Source organism: Pleurodeles waltl, chromosome 9 (genome assembly GCF_031143425.1).
Source record: "Pleurodeles waltl isolate 20211129_DDA chromosome 9, aPleWal1.hap1.20221129, whole genome shotgun sequence".
In the NCBI taxonomy this organism is placed as follows: Eukaryota; Metazoa; Chordata; class Amphibia; order Caudata; family Salamandridae; genus Pleurodeles; species Pleurodeles waltl.
Window position 1 is genome coordinate 791,307,249 of NC_090448.1, and position 19,073 is coordinate 791,326,321.

The 19,073-nt window shown below is 49.6% G+C and overlaps 1 protein-coding gene across 2 annotated transcripts in view; it reads right to left on the bottom strand.

Moving 5' to 3' along the window:
• MAP4K2 (mitogen-activated protein kinase kinase kinase kinase 2) overlaps positions 1 to 19,073 on the bottom strand; it is a 305,818-nt gene that overhangs the window by 70,415 nt on the left and 216,330 nt on the right. The window lies entirely within an intron of this gene.

Here is a 19,073-nt window from a genome sequence, read left to right on the forward strand (position 1 = left end):
GGTAGTTGTAGCAGAAAACAAGCAAATGTTAGTCAAACCTATGAGAAACAACTATGAGTAGTAACTATATATATATTATAAACAAATTGTATTTATTTTTTAGTGTTGTAACAGTACACTGCACAGGTCAGGGCATAATTACTTCTGCAAAACACAGCAATGACACTCAGATACAATTACGAGAATTACAAGCGAACATTATCAATTAATGAAGAGTAGTGAAGATTAAAAAAAGCATACAACTGAAAATTAATTGGTTCAGTTTGAAGCAGAAAAAGATGACTAAATGCTCAAAACAAGTGAGATAGCAGTTTAGCGAAAAACACAACAGGGTTACATTTTACAAATGCCCAAGACAAGATGAAATGTATAAAACAGCATCTAGTACAAAGCGCAAAAGATCAAGTTAGCTACTATTTACTAATGAAAATCAAACTGTAATCTGTGTAACAGATTAGGCTCTTTCAATTACGTCTTGTAAAGCTGCTGAAGCAAATCATTCAACAATTTAAATTCAAAATGAGGAATGAAAGCAATATTGGACCTTTCAACAATTAAATTTCGAAATGATGAAAGAATGCAATATTGGCCTTAAAAATATATTACTGTTGCCCATTCATTCCACCTATCCTTGTGCAAAGAGTGGAAAATGCCAAGGCCTTTTCAATAGGTTGGGAACACAGAAGAATCCATCTAAGGCTCAGATCCTGGTGGAGCCCTCATAGGCTTTCTTACAAATTAGAATAAAGTACATGTGTGTGACTGGAGGTCCGACATTGTCTCTCTGATGGAGTGAACTGTCTCTGAAGGGGCAAAGATGGCCCTAACTGTGTACAAGTTGCCAGGGATGTGGAATTCCTCTCAGACACATTGTTTGGAGTCAAGGGCAACAAGTTTTCATATTTATTTTGTCCTTGGGACATGTAGGCCCATCCCCCGCTGGCACAAACACTTTGGCTACTAGTCTACAGAGAAGGGAACTGTCTGCAGATGAGGTAATATATGTGTCCATATGTTAATGCTGTTCGATATTGTATTTATGGTTCATTAATGAAAAGCCTTCATTATTAGTACGAGTGCGGTAAATATACATTTTAAGGTCACACTGCACTACTGACAGTGGTTCCAGTAAAAAAAAATAAAAAAAAGTGTACATATGCTTGAAAAGTTTAACAATATGAGGCTAAGTATAATGCTCCCAGAATGCTGTCTGATTAGATGCAAATGTTTGCAGAAGCTTGTAAGAGTGCTAATTCTCTGCTTTCAAAATAAAATGTTCAGAAATAAATGCGAGTAGGAAACAAAAATGTTTTGCTACTATGAAATTTTAGGTGCTATTTCTTTGAAGCGTCATTTTGTAAAATGTGTTGATGCATGCTAGTATTTCCCAAAAATATTCCTAATGGAAAATCAGTGTAACCATTTTCAACAAGATTATGGTAAGCATGAAAATAAACAAGCACTGGCAAAACCAACCAATATGACATTTTTTGTGAGTCTTTTGGTTTCGTCAATGTGTATCTTGTTTTTACATGGATTTTGTAAACACTTTATGTTGTAGGAGCTGCCAGGCCCGCACATATGCAAGTTTAGTATGCTTGCAGACTCAAAGGCATTTCAGCCCTGGAACTATTGCTTACTGCTTCCTCCAGCATACAGATCTGCGGAAAGGTGGCAAAATAAGGAAATTGCTATAATAGTGATTGAAATTGCAAGTATTCAAGCCCTGCTATAGTAGTAACCCTGGCTTACTCATAGAGGCTTTTATCAGAGCTCTTACATAATGAGATTGCTGCCATAATTTGTTGCCGCACTATTTGGCATCAAAGAGACACGGAGATTTTTTTCTACAGGACAATTAGATTTAAGAAGCAACCTGTCTCACTGGCAAGAAGATATTTTATTAAATTCCACACACACCCCTGAGTTGCTCACCCTCGCTGATGAAGAATGAGAGTTCCTCAATGGGGCTGTGGGAGGGAATCCTTGAGTCCACTGATCTTACAACACAGAAGGAAATCTAGAAAGTAGCAAGTAAATTTCAGAAATTGTAGAGGTTGGAGACAAGATCAGGTTTTAGTTATCCTTTAATGAAATGCCTCAGCCACATCCTCAGGAGCAACTGTCCCAATTACAAATTATTAAAACAAAGTTTTCTTGTGTAGAATTAAGAATGTGCAAGCGGGCATGGATGAATAAGACACACCCATCACTAGTACCAGATGGAAGGAGACACACGCCTACAGACAGGCCTTACACACACACACGAGCCAGGATGCTAGGATGGGGGACCTGAGAGACAGTGAATGATGACTGAAACAAGACTTCTGTTTTGCAACTGTATTGAGATTCATGTGGGACAAAGTGGTGGTCAGGGAGTTGGGTTGGTTGAGTTATTGTTCAGTGTAGGAAGTTGGCTCTGTATGCACTATTTCAAAGTAAGGAATAGTATGCACAGAGTCCAAGGGTTCCCCTTAGAGGTAAGATAGTGGCAAAAAGAGATAATACTAATGCTCTATTTTGTGGTAGTGTGGTCGAGCAGTAGGCTTATCAAAGGAGTAGTGTTAAGCATTTGTTGTACATACACACAGGCAATAAATGAGGAACACACACTCAGAGACAAATCCAGCCAATAGGTTTTGTTATAGAAAAATATCTTTTCTTAGTTTATTTTAAGAACCACAGGTTCAAATTCTACATGTAATATCTCATTTGAAAGGTATTGCAGGTAAGTACTTCAGGAACTTTAAATCATTACATTAGCATGTATACTTTTTACATAAAACACAATAAGCTGTTTTAAAAGTGGACACTTAGTGCAATTTTCACAGTTCCTGGGGGAGGTAAGTTTTGTTAGTTTTGTCAGGTAAGTAAATCACTTACAAGTCTCAGGTTTGGGTCCAAGGTAGCCCACCGTTGGTGGTTCAGAGCAACCCCAAAGTTGCCACACCAGCAGCTCAGGGCCGGTCAGGTGCAGAGGTCAAAGAGGTGCCCAAAACGCATAGGCTGCAATGGAGAGAAGGGGGTGCCCCGGTTCCGGTCTACCAGCAGGTAAGTACCCGCGTCTTCGGAGGGCAGACCAGGGGGGTTTTGTAGGGCACCGGGGGGGACACGAGTTCACACAAAAAGTACACCCTCAGCGGCACTGGGGCGGCCGGGTGCAGTGTAGAAACAAGCGTCGGGTTTTCAATGTAAATCAATGAGAGATCACGGGATCTCTTCAGCGTTGCAGGCAGGCAAGGGGGGGGCTCCTCGGGGTAGCCACCACCTGGGCAAGGGAGAGGGCTTCCTGGGGGTCACTCCTGCACAGGAGTTCCGTTCCTTTAGGTGCTGGGGGCTGCGGGTGCAGGGTCTTTTCCAGCCGTCGGGAAATGGAGTTCAGGCAGTCGCGGTCAGGGGGAGCCTCGGGATTCTCTCTGCAGGCGTCGCTGTGGGGGCTCAGGGGGGACAACTTTGGTTACTCACGGACTCGGAGTCGCCGGAGGGTCCTCCCTGAGGTGTTGGTTCTCCACCAGTCGAGTCGGGGTCGCCGGGTGCAGTGTTGCAAGTCTCACGCTTCTTGCGGGGAGTTGCAGGGGTCTTTAAATCTGCTCCTTCGAAACAAAGTTGCAGTCTTTTTGGAGCAGTACCGCTGTCCTCGGGAGTTTCTTGGTCTCTTGGAAGCAGGGCAGTCCTCTGAGGATTCAGAGGTCGCTGGTCCTGGAGAAAGCGTCGCTGGAGCAGGGTTCTTTAGAAGGCAGGAGACAGGCCGGTAGGACTGGGGCCAAAGCAGTTGGTGTCTTCTTTCTTCTTCTGCAGGGGTTTTCAGCTCAGCAGTCTTCTTCTTCGGTAAGGTGCAGGAATCTAAATTCTTAGGTTCAGGGGAGCCCTTAAATACTAAATTTAAGGGCGTGTTTAGGTCTGGGGGGGTTAGCAGCCAATGGCTACTAGCCCTGAGGGTGGGTACACCCTCTTTGTGCCTCCTCCCAAGGGGAGGGGGTCACATCCCTAATCCTATTGGGGAATCCTCCATCTGCAAGATGGAGGATTTCTAAAAGTTAGAGTCACTTCAGCTCAGGACACCTTAGGGGCTGTCCTGACTGGCCAGTGACTCCTCCTTGTTTTTCTCATTATTTTCTCCGGCCTTGCCGCCAAAAGTGGGGGCCGTGGCCGGAGGGGGCGGGCAACTCCACTAGCTGGAGTGTCCTGCGGTGCTGGCACAAAGGGGTGAGCCTTTGAGGCTCACCACCAGGTGTGACAGCTCCTGCCTGGGGGAGGTGTTAGCATCTCCACCCAGTGCAGGCTTTGTTACTGGCCTCAGAGTGACAAAGGCACTCTCCCCATGGGGCCAGCAACATGTCTCTAGTGTGGCAGGCTGCTGGAACCAGTCAGCCTACACTGAACAATTGGGTAAAATACAGGGGGCATCTCTAAGATGCTCTCTGTGTGCATTTTTTAATAAATCCAACACTGGCATCAGTGTGGGTTTATTATTCTGAGAAGTTTGATACTAAACTTCCCAGTATTCAGTGTAGCCATTATGGAGCTGTGGAGTTCGTTTTTGACAGACTCCCAGCCCATATACTCTTATGGCTACCCTGCACTTACAATGTCTAAGGTTTTGCTTAGACACTGTAGGGGCATAGTGCTCATGCACATATGCCCTCACCTGTGGTATAGTGCACCCTGCCTTAGGGCTGTAAGGCCTACTAGAGGGGTGACTTACCTATGCCACAGGCAGTGGGAGGTTGGCATGGCCCCCTGAGGGGAGTGCCATGTCGACTTAGTCATTTTCTCCCCACCAGCACACACAAGCTGGCAAGCAGTGTGTCTGTGCTGAGTGAGGGGTCCCTAGGGTGGCATAAGACATGCTGCAGCCCTTAGAGACCTTCCCTGGCATCAGGGCCCTTGGTACCAGGGGTACCAGTTACAAGGGACTTACCTAGGTGCCAGGGTTGTGCCAATTGTGGAAACAATGGAACATTTTAGGTGAAAGAACACTGGTGCTGGGGCCTGGTTAGCAGGGTCCCAGCACACTTCTCAGTCAAGTCAGCATCAGTATCAGGCAAAAAGTGGGGGGTAACTGCAACAGGGAGCCATTTCTTTACACAAGCCCCCCCCAGCCCACAGGCCAGGAGACTCAGCCAAAGCTGGAAGAGTCTTCCTAGTCTGTCAGGCGAGGAAGAGTAGAGGAAATAGGCTGGTTTGTTGCAGGGCCTACTCTGCCTTACATCCTCCTGTTCAGGTCATTCCCTCTGGGGAACTGACCCACTTCCACAGTAATAGGACCTAGTCTGAATTGCCTCTTGTCTGTGCTTTTTATGTCTTCACCCATTCTCTCTATTTTGGGGTTAGAGGTATCCACCTCTGCTAATCTTATCTTAGCCAGGGTCACCCCTAGCTTACCCAAAGAGGTTACCCAGAGCTGGAGTAACCCCACCATGACCAACAGGGTCAGGGGGCCTAACTTGCTATTTGGCATGGGGTCTGACCACCATGCCAAGGATAGTGCAGCCATAAAGGCTAACACCCAGCAGAGGCCACTGACAGCTGTCAGTGCCCAGAACCACACCTTTAGCTCTTCACCTACAAGGGAAGGGGCTAAGTTACAGGCTTCTTTGGGTTCAGGGTGCCTGTCTGCTGTATTAGAGTGGGGGGTTACCACATCTTGTAGTAAACACCCTTCTTCCACTCTTTCTTCTGTTAGCTGAGGAGCAACCCACTCAGACTTAACAGTTGCCTGACTAGCCAGGACTTCTTGTGGGTCAGGCTGGACTTTATCAGAGCCACTTTTGGAGTTCTCCCCTACTGGAGCAGAATCTCCTTGGCTTGCTGGAACCTTGGCTAAAGGTTGTCCACCTTTCCTACTCTGTTTCCTTTTCTTTTTCTTCTGGGGCCTACTTGCATTTACTGCAGAGGCAGGAACTCCAGAATCCTTGGGAGAGGACTGGCACTGGACCAGTTCCTCTCTTGGGCTCTGACTAACCTCTGGGTAGTCATTTCCAAGGAGACAATCAAGGGGGAGGTCTGTACTGACTACCACCCTTCTCCAGCTAAAAGTCCCACCCACTTCTATGGGCACAAAAGCCACAGGCCTATCAGTGACCCTGTCTGGGCTAACTCTTACTCTGGCAGTCTCACCTGGTATGTACTGGTTTGAGAACACCAGCCTGTCATGCACAATAGTGTGACTGGCACAAGTGTCTCTCAGGGCAGTGGCTGGGATTCCATTCACCAGTAGGTGGTGGAAGTGTCTACTTCCCTCTGGAATCTCCAACTCACCTGTTGGGCCCTTTTTCCAGTTGAAGGCTATGAAGACCTCCTCATCTGAGGAGTCATCCCCAATGGCTACACTGGTCACCCCTGGGATTTTGCTAGGGGGTTTGTTTTTGGGACAAGAAGTGTCCTTGGTGTGGTGCCCTGTCTGTTTACAGTTATGGCACCATGCCTTAGTGGCATCCCAGTTCTTACCCTGGTACCCACCTTTGGTTTGGGTTGTGTCTTGGGGCCCATCCACCTGGTCTGGTTTTTGGGGGCCTACAGAGGACTCTTTTTCTTTGTTTCTAGTGTCACCCACTTTCTCCTGAGGAGGTTTTGTAACCCCTTTCTTTTGGTCACCCCCAGTGGAAGTTTTGGTTACCCTAGTCTTGACCCAGTGGTCTGCCTTCTTTCCCAATTCTTGGGGAGAAATTGGACCTAGGTCTACCAGATACTGATGCAACTTTTCATTGAAGCAGTTACTTAAAATGTGTTCTTTCATAAACAAATTATAAAGCCCAACATAGTCATGCACTTCATTTCCAGTTACCCAACCATCCAGTGTTTTCACTGAGTAGTCTACAAAATCAACCCAGGTCTGGCTCGAGAATTTTTGAGCCCCCCTGAATCTAATTCTATACTCCTCAGTGGAGAATCCAAAGCCCTCAATCAGGGTACCCTTCATGAGGTCATAGGATTCTGCATCTTTTCCAGAGAGTGTGAGGAGTCTATCCCTACACTTTCCAGTGAACATTTCCCAAAGGAGAGCACCCCAGTGAGATTTGTTCACTTTTCTGGTTACACAAGCCCTCTCAAAAGCTGTGAACCATTTGGTGATGTCATCACCATCTTCATATTTAGTTACAATCCCTTTAGGGATTTTCAACATGTCAGGAGAATCTCTGACCCTATTTATGTTGCTGCCACCATTGATGGGTCCTAGGCCCATCTCTTGTCTTTCCCTTTCTATGGCTAGGATCTGTCTTTCCAAAGCCAATCTTTTGGCCATCCTGGCTAACTGGATGTCCTCTTCACTGGAGTTATCCTCAGTGATTTCAGAGAGGTTGGTCCCTCCTGTGAGGGAGCCAGCATCTCTGACTATGATTTGTGGAGTGAGGGCTTGAGAGGCCCTGTCTTCCCTAGATGGGACTGGTAGGGGGGAATCACCCTCCAAGTCACTATCATCATCCTCTGAGTTGCCATCCTCAGAGGGGTTGGCCTTTTCAAACTCTGCCAACAGCTCCTGGAGCTGTAGTTTGGAAGGTCTGGGGCCCATTACTATTTTCTTTATTTTACAGAGTGACCTTAGCTCCCTCATCTTAAGATGGAGGTAAGGTGTGGTGTCGAGTTCCACCACATTCATCTCTGCACTAGACATTATGCTTCTAAAAGTTGGAATACTTTTTAAGAAACTAAAACTAGTTCTAGGTTCTAATTCAAACTTTTACCAAACTTTTAAACTCTAAAAGAAATGCTAAACAGGATCTAACACAAGGCCCTAGCAGGTCTTTTAAGAATTTAGAAAAATTTCAAATTGCAAAAACAATTTCTAATGACAATTTTTGGAATTTGTCGTGTGATCAGGTATTGGCTGAGTAGTCCAGCAAATGCAAAGTCTTGTATCCCACCGCTGCCACCAATGTAGGAAGTTGGCTCTGTATGCACTATTTCAAAGTAAGGAATAGTATGCACAGAGTCCAAGGGTTCCCCTTAGAGGTAAGATAGTGGCAAAAAGAGATAATACTAATGCTCTATTTTGTGGTAGTGTGGTCGAGCAGTAGGCCTATCAAAGGAGTAGTGTTAAGCATTTGTTGTACATACACACAGGCAATAAATGAGGAACACACACTCAGAGACAAATCCAGCCAATAGGTTTTGTTATAGAAAAATATATTTTCTTAGTTTATTTTAAGAACCACAGGTTCAAATTCTACATGTAATATCTCATTTGAAAGGTATTGCAGGTAAGTACTTCAGGAACTTTAAATCATTACATTAGCATGTATACTTTTTACATAAAACACAATAAGCTGTTTTAAAAGTGGACACAGTGCAATTTTCACAGTTCCTGGGGGAGGTAAGTTTTGTTAGTTTTGTCAGGTAAGTAAATCACTTACAAGTCTCAGGTTTGGGTCCAAGGTAGCCCACCGTTGGGGGTTCAGAGCAACCCCAAAGTTACCACACCAGCAGCTCAGGGCCGGTCAGGTGCAGAGGTCAAAGAGGTGCCCAAAACGCATAGGCTGCAATGGAGAGAAGGGGGTGCCCCGGTTCCGGTCTACCAGCAGGTAAGTACCCGCGTCTTCGGAGGGCAGACCAGGGGGGTTTTGTAGGGCACTGGGGGGGGACACGAGTTCACACAAAAAGTACACCCTCAGCGGCACTGGGGCGGCCGGGTGCAGTGTAGAAACAAGCGTCGGGTTTTCAATGTAAATCAATGAGAGATCACGGGATCTCTTCAGCGTTGCAGGCAGGCAAGGGGGGGGCTCCTCGGGGTAGCCACCACCTGGGCAAGGGAGAGGGCTTCCTGGGGGTCACTCCTGCACAGGAGTTCCGTTCCTTTAGGTGCTGGGGGCTGCGGGTGCAGGGTCTTTTCCAGCCGTCGGGAAATGGAGTTCAGGCAGTCGCGGTCAGGGGGAGCCTCGGGATTCCCTCTGCAGGCGTCGCTGTGGGGGCTCAGGGGGGACAACTTTGGTTACTCACGGACTCGGAGTTGCCGGAGGGTCCTCCCTGAGGTGTTGGTTCTCCACCAGTGGAGTCGGGGTCGCCGGGTGCAGTGTTGCAAGTCTCACGCTTCTTGCGGGGAGTTGCAGGGGTCTTTAAATCTGCTCCTTCGAAACAAAGTTGCAGTCTTTTTGGAGCAGTACCGCTGTCCTCAGGAGTTTCTTGGTCTCTTGGAAGCAGGGCAGTCCTCTGAGGATTCAGAGGTCGCTGGTCCTGGAGAAAGCGTCGCTGGAGCAGGGTTCTTTAGAAGGCAGGAGACAGGCCGGTAGGACTGGGGCCAAAGCAGTTGGTGTCTTCTTTCTTCTTCTGCAGGGGTTTTCAGCTCAGCAGTCTTCTTCTTCGGTAAGTTGCAGGAATCTAAATTCTTAGGTTCAGGGGAGCCCTTAAATACTAAATTTAAGGGTGTGTTTAGGTCTGGGTGGTTAGCAGCCAATGGCTACTAGCCCTGAGGGTGGGTACACCCTCTTTGTGCCTCCTCCCAAGGGGAGGGGGTCACTTCCCTAATCCTATTGGGGAATCCTCCATCAAGATGGAGGATTTCTAAAAGTTAGAGTCACTTCAGCTCAGGACACCTTAGGGGCTGTCCTGACTGGCCAGTGACTCCTCCTTGTTTTTCTCATTATTTTCTGAGGCCTTGCCGCCAAAAGTGGGGGCTGTGGTCGGAGGGGGCGGGCAACTCCACTAGCTGGAGTGTCCTGCGGTGCTGGCACAAAGGGGTGAGCCTTTGAGGCTCACCGCCAGGTGTGACAGCTCCTGCCTGGGGGAGGTGTTAGCATCTCCACCCAGTGCAGGCTTTGTTACTGGCCTCAGAGTGACAAAGGCACTCTCCCCATGGGGCCAGCAACATGTCTCTAGTGTGGCAGGCTGCTGGAACCAGTCAGCCTACACTGAACAATTGGGTAAAATACAGGGGGCATCTCTAAGATGCTCTCTGTGTGCATTTTTTTATAAATCCAACACTGGCATCAGTGTGGGTTTATTATTCTGAGAAGTTTGATACTAAACTTCTCAATATTCAGTGTAGCCATTATGGAGCTGTGGAGTTCGTTTTTGACAGACTCCCAGCCCATATACTCTTATGGCTACCCTGCACTTACAATGTCTAAGGTTTTGCTTAGACACTGTAGGGGCATAGTGCTCATGCACATATGCCCTCACCTGTGGTATAGTGCACCCTGCCTTAGGGCTGTAAGGCCTACTAGAGGGGTGACTTACCTATGCCACAGGCAGTGGGAGGTTGGCATGGCACCCTGAGGGGAGTGCCATGTCGACTTAGTCATTTTCTCCCCACCAGCACACACAAGCTGGCAAGCAGTGTGTCTGTGCTGAGTGAGGGGTCCCTAGGGTGGCATAAGACATGCTGCAGCCCTTAGAGACCTTCCCTGGCATCAGGGCCCTTGGTACCAGGGGTACCAGTTACAAGGGACTTACCTAGGTGCCAGGGTTGTGCCAATTGTGGAAACAATGGTACATTTTAGGTGAAAGAACACTGGTGCTGGGGCCTGGTTAGCAGGGTCCCAGCACACTTCTCAGTCAAGTCAGCATCAGTATCAGGCAAAAAGTGGGGGGTAACTGCAACAGGGAGCCATTTCTTTACATTCAGTATTTATGTTGTCATGCATAAAACAGTAAACATATTCCCCCCAAAAATTTATAATGTGTAAATGGAATGCAGAACAGGAGAACACAGGAGAAATTCATTCCTGCAGGTGTCAGAACTAGAAGCCACATAGTACACACATACCAGCCTTACAGACCACCACAATAGTGCTTTAATAAAGTATTTTCTTTTAATTTTACATATGGCCCTAAACTCCTTCACAGTGGGAGTTATATTTGTTCTTAAGAGGTCATATCTCCCACCACCAATGTTTATAGATACTGTCACCAGTAGTAATAAGGGAAAACACCAATGTGCATATCTGCAGGTGACTAACTTGTGTCTAGGGTTCGAGTTACTGTGCCAACACAGCCTATATTGCTTATTTTGTAAATATCTGGAGAAGTTAGAGTCTGAGATAATTCCCTCAAATTCAATTTTCCATTTACTCTTGTTCTTTGAGATAAGGCGAACATTATAATTTATTACTGCTGTACATATTTTGGAGACAATGGCCCTCATTACAACCCTGGCGGTCGATGTTAAAGCAGCGGTAATACCGCCAACAGGCCGACGGGAAAAGAAAATGGAATCACCACCATGGCGGAAACCGCCAACATAGACAGCCACATTAACACTCCGACCGAGACGGCGGTAGAAACAAACACCGTGGCGGTAACCGCCAACAGACAGGCAGAACACAAGGTTCCGCCCACTGTATTACAACACTCCTATCCGCCACCTTTTCTGGGGTAGTACCAGCGGTATCAAAAGCACGGCGGAAACAGGATTTGGAAGGGAACCACTCACCTCTCGACACCCAACGAGGAACCAGGACGCCATGGAGCCCGAACTACAGGTCCTGCCCATGCTGGTCTTCCTCCTCTTGTATCAGGAGCAGGAAAGACGGCGTTGACGACCAAGGTGAGTACTGCACTACAACACAGGGTGGAGGGGAGGGAAAAGAGAGTGACACACACACGCAACACCCCCACCCTCAACACCATACACACAAATACATGCAGCAACATTACATATAAACCCCCTGAAAGAACGCAAGGACAAAAGAAAATGATGGTAACAAGTGTAATCAATAAAAATCAGATAGGGCAATTTAAAAAATCAGTATATATAAATATGTACACAAACTACACAAGTCCGGATATTAATCAAATCATTGTCCGTGTATCAGTGTCCCAAAATGCATGGGCGAAGCCCACACAAGATTCCTGACTCAAAACGGAGAGAACACTGCAGGGGTATCAGATGGAAAATAAACAGGCACCTCAGGGGGAGGGGGCTAGGGGGCACCTCAGCCGGATGAAGGGATGACACCACTGCCCCACGAGGGGGCTCCATGCCCACTGCTGTATCCTGGGGAGTGCAAAGCCACTGTCTCTCAAGTGGATAATAATCTCCACTGGTTCTGGAGGGGGCTTGGTGCCCAGAGTGCTTCATCCTGCCAAGGACTGGGGTAGTGGATGTCATTCTCCACTGGTTCTGGAGGGTGCCCAGAGTGCATCATCCTGCCAAGGACTGGGTTAGTGGATGCCATTCTCCGCTGGTTCTGGAGGGGGCTTGGTGCCCAGAGGTCTTCACATGCAGTGTGGCAGGTCCCATTCCCTCACCTGAGTGTGTGTGCCACGGGATTGCCTGGGAACAGGTAGCATGATACACCATGGAGGCAGCGACACTCCACCCTGCTGCGACTTCGCCTGCCACCTGCAGGTACAAACAGTGCTGGGAGTCATGCCTCATGGACGCTGGGCAGGGTCCAGGACGTCTCCTGCAGCCTCGGACGGCTTCCCACTGTGGATGATTGCCATGTTAGCTGTAGTGGCACTGTCTGAGCATGTCACGGGGCTGGTGGTAGTGGTTGCGTCGTGTCTGTGGCGGAGGTGCTGGCGGTGGTACATGTGTCTGCACCTGTTGAGGGACACAGAAGGACGTCTCCTGCAGCATCTGACGGCTTCCCACTGGGGATGATGCTGGGGACTGTTGCTGAGGCAGCAGACGTGCTGGTGGTGGTGTCCACCGCCTTACAGGTTGATGTTGTGGTTGACAAAAGGGGTGACTCTGGTCCCTCAGCCGGAGCCACCGTGCCCTGTCCGGACCTGCTCTTCAGCTTGTGTCCCTTCCCCACCTTTGATGTTGCTGCTGCTGTCTTGCCACTGTCCTCTTTTGGTTTGGAGGAGCTCTTGCTTGCTGGTAGGTGTGGCTTCTCACTCTGGCATGTGGGCACCTTCTTCACCTTGGCAGGTGGCGGAATGGCCTGCTCCTTGGCATCGCTAGGTGGCACACTGGCAGCCCTGATGGGTGGCGCCCGCGATGAGACCGGAGTTGCTGGGACCACTGTGCTTGAGGATTTGGTGGCTGAGGTGCTGGGCTGGGACCTGGATAGCCTGGCCCTAGGGGAAGGACGGGGGGAGGCACAGTAAAAAGGTCAATGTTAGCCAGGAAAAGTTTCTTAGACACACTGGGATGTGAAGATGGAGGGGGTTTGGGAGTGGAGGAAGAGGTAGTGGTTGTAAGAGGTGTACGTTTTCTGAATTTGGGTGAAGGTGCATGGGCCGGAGGCGGTTGTGAGGTGGATGGCTGTTGGGTGGGTGTGTGCCTGTGTTTGTGTACTTTGGGTGGAGGGCTCACAGACACACTGGGAGAGGACACAGGGGATGTGTGAATGGTAGTGGGGGTGGTGAGTGCACATGAGCGGTGTGTGGTGATGGGCGTGCTGGTGATGGAGGTAGTGGCTGAGGATGTAGTGCATGCAGGTGTGAGTGGAGACGAGACAGGGAGGGAGGAGTAGGACGTGGAGGAGGGGGACACAGTGGAGGCAGTGGATGTTGCTGTGTCTGCATGGGGATGGTACTTGTGTGAGTGCCTGTGGGATGTGTGGTGCTTATGTTTGCCATGTTCACTCTTGTGTGTTGATGAGTGTGCATGCTGGTCTGATGGTGTGCTTGGGATAGGCTGAGGTACAGGGGATTGGGTCTGGGTGGAGGAAGTTGGAGGGGGGAGGCTGGACACAGGGACAATGGCTGCCATCAGTGCTGAGGCCAGAGCCTGAAATGCTCTCTGTTCGGCTGCCTGGCCAGAATGAATGCCCTCCAGGAATGCATTTGTTTGCTGCAAATGCCTCTCAACACCCTGGATGGCATTAAAAATGGTAGATTGCCCTACAGTGAAGGATCTCAGGAGGTCAATAGCCTCCTCACTGAGGGCAGCAGGGCTGACTGGGGCGGGGGGGGAGACAGAAGAGACACATGGTCAGTGCATGCAACGCCACTACCGTTGGCAGACACAACACACAGGGAGCAGCCCTATGCACTAAGCCATGCACTAACAGTGCAGAGGAAAAGCACATGCCCAAGGGGAACTCTGTCTAGACCCATTTCATGCACAGCTGGAACCCATGGGAGCCTGACTAGGTGTAGAGGGCAAATACCACCTTTGGGGTTGGAGTAGGAATGAGGCTGCAAATCAATGGATCTACCTCTGTGCATCTGCCCTGGCCTAGGGGAACCCACAGGCCACCACCCCCACCCAGACACCTCATCAAAGTGCGCAGAGTCAGCTGAATGAGAGTGTACTCACACCATGTGGCTGCTGTGATGCCCTCAAGCGCCCATCCAACTCCGGATATGCCACCGCCAGGATCTGGTACATCAGGGGGGTCATGGTGTGACAGGCACCCCTTCCATGTTGGGAGGCCCTCCCCAGCTGGGCCTCTGCCGTCTTCTTGCTCCAGCGGCGCAGGCCCTCCCATCTTTTCTGGCAGTGGGTGCTCCGTCTATGGTAGACCACCAGGGTCCGCACTCCCCTGGCAATGGCACGCAAAACACCCTTCTTCTGGTGGGTGCTGACCTAGAGATAAAGTGAAGCTAATATGGATGTTACTCTCCTGTACAGTTCTTCTCACACATTGCCTAAAAACCTCCCACGCTGGCCCAGACATACATGCACACACACTATCCTCACATGCTGGCCTGTCCCCCCCCACTTCCATCCACGACACTCCATACAATCATGTGCCATCCACCATGCTCACAGTGTACTCACCTGTTTGTCTGGAGGACGTACAGTTGCGTGTACTGGGGGAGGACCCCATCCACTAGTTTCTCCAACTCCTCCAAAGTGAAGGCAGGGGCCCTTTCCCCAGACACTGTAGCCATTGTCACTTCCAGACACAGGTCACAGCAGCACTTGCAGTGTAGGTCCTCTCCTGTTGAAGGTCAGGTATCAAGTGAGGGAACAGACAGAAAATGGAAGTCACATCCATGGCGGTGCGTACCGTCACTGCTAGCGTACACCGTCATTGGCTCCTGGAACCCACAGGGCCCAATGTTAACCAATGCTGAATTGCGCTGCGGTCTTCGACCGCCTACCGCAACAGTGTACAACGCCAGCACAGTTACCTCATTTCCTTGTCCCACCTTACAGGTCAGGCAGCCACCATTTCAGGGGCCACATGGCAGGCCAAATAACTGCGTCACACCTAATTAGGCCAGGAATATGGACAACGGCACATAAAGAAAATGAAAAGTTTTTGCAAAACAGCCTTGTGATACCTAAGTGTTGTATGACCCTCTGCTCACAGTTCTCCTCCATAGGGCACGTCCGCTGGGGCAGGTGATGAGATGGTGGCATCCTCCGGTGTACAGACCCCTGGTGGACCTGTCGACAATTGAAGACAGACACATCATTATCACTTACAGACTTGATCGTGCAACAATCCAGGAACTGTGTGCCCAGTTGGAGCCTGACCTGATGTCAGCTATCCGCCATCCCACAGGAATCCCCCCTCTACTGCAGGTCCTGTCTGTACTCCATTTCCTTGCCAGTGGGTCTTTTCAAACAACAGTTGCCATGGCATCAGGGATGTCTCAGCCAATGTTCTCTAACGTGTTGTCCAGAGTGTTTTCTGCCCTGCTGAAACGCATGCGCAGCTACATCGTTTTCCCTCAAGTGGAGGATTTGCCCACAGTGAAAGGTGACTTCTATGCCCTGGGACATATCCCCAACATCACTGGTGCCACTGATGGTACACATTTGGCATTTGTCTCCCCCGCAGGAATGAACAGGTGTATAGAAACCGGAAGAGCTACCATTCTATGAATGTGCAGATGGTGTGTTTGGCAGACCAGTACATCTCCCATGAGAATGACAAGTATCCTGGCTCAGTGCATGACGCTTACATTTTGAGGAATGTGATGGGGCAACTACAAAGGCACCATGTGTGGCTAATAGGGGAGCCTAAAGTCCCCACACAATTTCATTTGCTGTCTGGGTATGGGAGATTCCCTAATGTTTGGAGGAAGTCTAACTGTTGTCCCTCGATATTTGCAGGTGACTCTGGTTACCCCAACCTGTCATGGCTACTGACCCCAGTGAGGAATCCCAGGACAAGGGCAGAAGAACGCTACAATGAAGCACATGGGTGAACTAGGAGGATAATCGAGCGCACCTTCGGCCTCCTGAAGGCCAGATTACGGTGCCTCCATCTGACAGGTGGCTCCCTATACTACTCACCGAAGAAGGTGTGCCAGATCATCGTGGCCTGCTGTATGTTGCACAACCTGGCTTTGCAGCGGCAGGTGCCTTTTCTGCAGGAGGATGGGCCTGATGCTGGTCGTGTGGCAGCTGTGGAGCCTGTGGACAGTGAAGATGAGGAGGCAGAAGAAGAAGATCTAGACAACCAAAACAACTGGGGGTGAGTGTTTGCATTGTTCAGCACTCCGTCCATCATCCTTTTGTGTTGCTAAAGTTGCCTCAAGTGGGAAGGGTATGCCCAGACATGGGTCCCGTGCTTGCTATGCCACCAGATTCAAGTTAGCCTGGCTGATGAAGGGTGATACCCTGAAACCGGTCCCAGGATGCTTGTTTCTGGTCCAGGGAAGACCTGGTCTGGCAGTTCGGGCTGGACTGTTCCCATGGGGAACAGGGTCAAGACTGATTTGCATATGGCTGGGTCCAAACTGGAATGGCATGGCAAGCAAAAGAATGATGGATTAAACCCAGATCTGTGACTGGGGGTGAGTGTTTGCATTGTTCAGCACTCCGTCCATCATCTTTTAGTGTTGACAACCAAAACAACATCATCATGCAATACTTCCAGTGAGACACAGGTAAGAAGATGGAACTGCTTCCCAAATCTCATACCATTGCAGGACCTAGCATAAGTCTGCCTTTTTCACTCTGTGTATGGACCCTGACATATCACTTTGGCTTTCCATTTCACAGATCTGGGTCCCAATTTGTGCCCTCTGCTATGCTTACTTCTGGCCTACAGCTGTGTAACATTGGTATGTGACCAAGTACATTGACATTGCTATATTCCAGAGATTTTGCAATTACACATTTGTGAAAGCACAGACTGACTCCAGATTTTTTGGTGATTCAAGGGTGTTTATTTCTGTGCAAATAAGTGGAGGGGGGGGGGGGGGTGAAATGGGCTGGGGTGATGGTGGAGGAGTGTCCATGGCAGAGTCCAGTCTCTTGGTCTCACAGGTGCATTGTCTAATGGGGCATAGGAAGGGGAGCAATGGCAGTTTAAGGTGGACAGGGTGACAAAATTGGACAGAAGGGTGACATTCAGGAGGGTCTTATTTCCTGGCGGGGGTCTTGGCAATGTTCTCTGTCTTGTTCCTGGATCTCAGGGACCGTTTGCTGGGTGGTTCTCCTTCTGCAGGGGGTAGGGTGCTGGTGGCCTGTTGGTCCTGTGGCGGTGCCTCCTGTCCACTAGCGCTGGCGGAGGTGGACGGCTGTTCATCGTCCAGGCTAGTGTCAGGGGCCCGTTGGTGTGCCACTGTGTCCCTCCTGGTGTTGACAAGGTCTGCCAGCACCCCTGCAATGGTGACCAGGGTGTTGTTAATGGACTTCAAGACCTCCCTGATCCCCAGGTAGTGTTCCGCCTGCAGCTGCTGGGTCTCCTGAAACTTGGCCAGTACTGTGTTCATGGTCTCCTGGGAATGGTGGTAAGCTCCCATGATGCCTCGTGGAATGTCGTTCCCTGGGCCTGTCCTCCTCCTGTCGCCCAGCAGTCCTCCCAGCTTCCCTGTTATCCTGTGCCTCTGTCCCCTGAACCGTGTGCCCCCTGCCACTGACCCCTGGTTTTCTCGGGTTTGTGGATTTGCCTGGGTTCCCTGTAGTGGTGGACACACTGCTGATTGACGTGTCCTGGGGACAGAGGGATGGGCCCGCTGGGTGGGTGCTGTGGTGGTGTTTCCTGAGGGGGGAGGTTCAGTGGTGGTTTGGGACTGTGTCAGGGTAACCGACTGTCCCGAGGTCCCTGCTGGGCCGGGCTGGTCATCTTGATCCAGGCGTGCAGAGCTGCTATCATCACTGTGGGCCTCTTCTGTGAGGGGACTGGATATGTCTGGCACCTCCTGTCCGGTGACGTTGGGTAGGGGTCCTGTTGGGGTGTATATGCATCGTTTTAGTATCTGTGTGTGCCATCTTGTGCATTGGGTGAGGTACCCTCTACTCCTGTGCTTGCATCATTGTGTTAGCCCTTTTGTGATAGTTGGTTTGGGGTCTGTGTGGGTATCTGTACTGGACATTCTTTGGTGACAGTGGTCCATGCACAGGTGTTGCATGCAGAGCCTTTGTATTGAGATGTGTGGGTTGTGATAATGGGACATATGTAAGATGATGGAGTGATGGGAGTGAGTAGTTAAGATATGACTTACCAGAGTCCAGTCCTCCTGCTACTCCTGCGAAGCCCTCAGGATGCAGTATTGCCAAGACTTGTTCCTCCCATGTTGTTAGTTGTGGAGGAGGAGGTGGGGGTCCACCGCCAGTCCTCTGTACAGCAATCTGGTGTCTGGATACCACTGAACGCACCTTCCACCGTAGGTCGTTCCACCTCTTCCTGATGTCATCCCGTGTTCTTGGATGCTGTCCCACTGCGTTGACCCTATCAACGATTCTCCGCCATAGCTCCATCTTCCTCGCAATGGAGGTGTGCTGCACCTGTGATCCGAATAGCTGTGGCTCCACCCGGATGATTTCCTCCACCATGACCCTGAGCTCCTCCTCAGAAAACCTGGGGTGTCTTTGAGGTGCCATGATGTGGTGTGTGTGATGTGCGAAGTGCTGTCTGTTGTGATGTGTGGGGGGATGTGTTGGTGTGTGTTGTTTGAGGTGCGTGGATGTTGTATAAGTGATGGTGTTGTGTGTCTGTGGATGCTGGTGTTGTGTTTGCTAATCTCTCTCTCTGGCCCTCTTCAAAATTTTACGTTGTAAGGGTTTGTGGGTAATGTGGGTGTGCGTTTTACAGTGTTGTGAGTGTGTGGGTGTGGTGTGTGTATGTGTATCAGGTATGTGTATTTGGAATTGTTCACTGTGGTTGTGTTTTGTAAGTGTGTGTGTATTTTGAGCGCAGCAGTGTGTACTGCCAATGGATTACCGCGGTTGAAAGACCGCTGCGTTAATTAGTGGGTCGTGATAGTGTGGGCGTATTCTTGTTGGCGTGACGGTGTCGGTTTTGGTATCGCCAGTTTATCACTGACCTTTG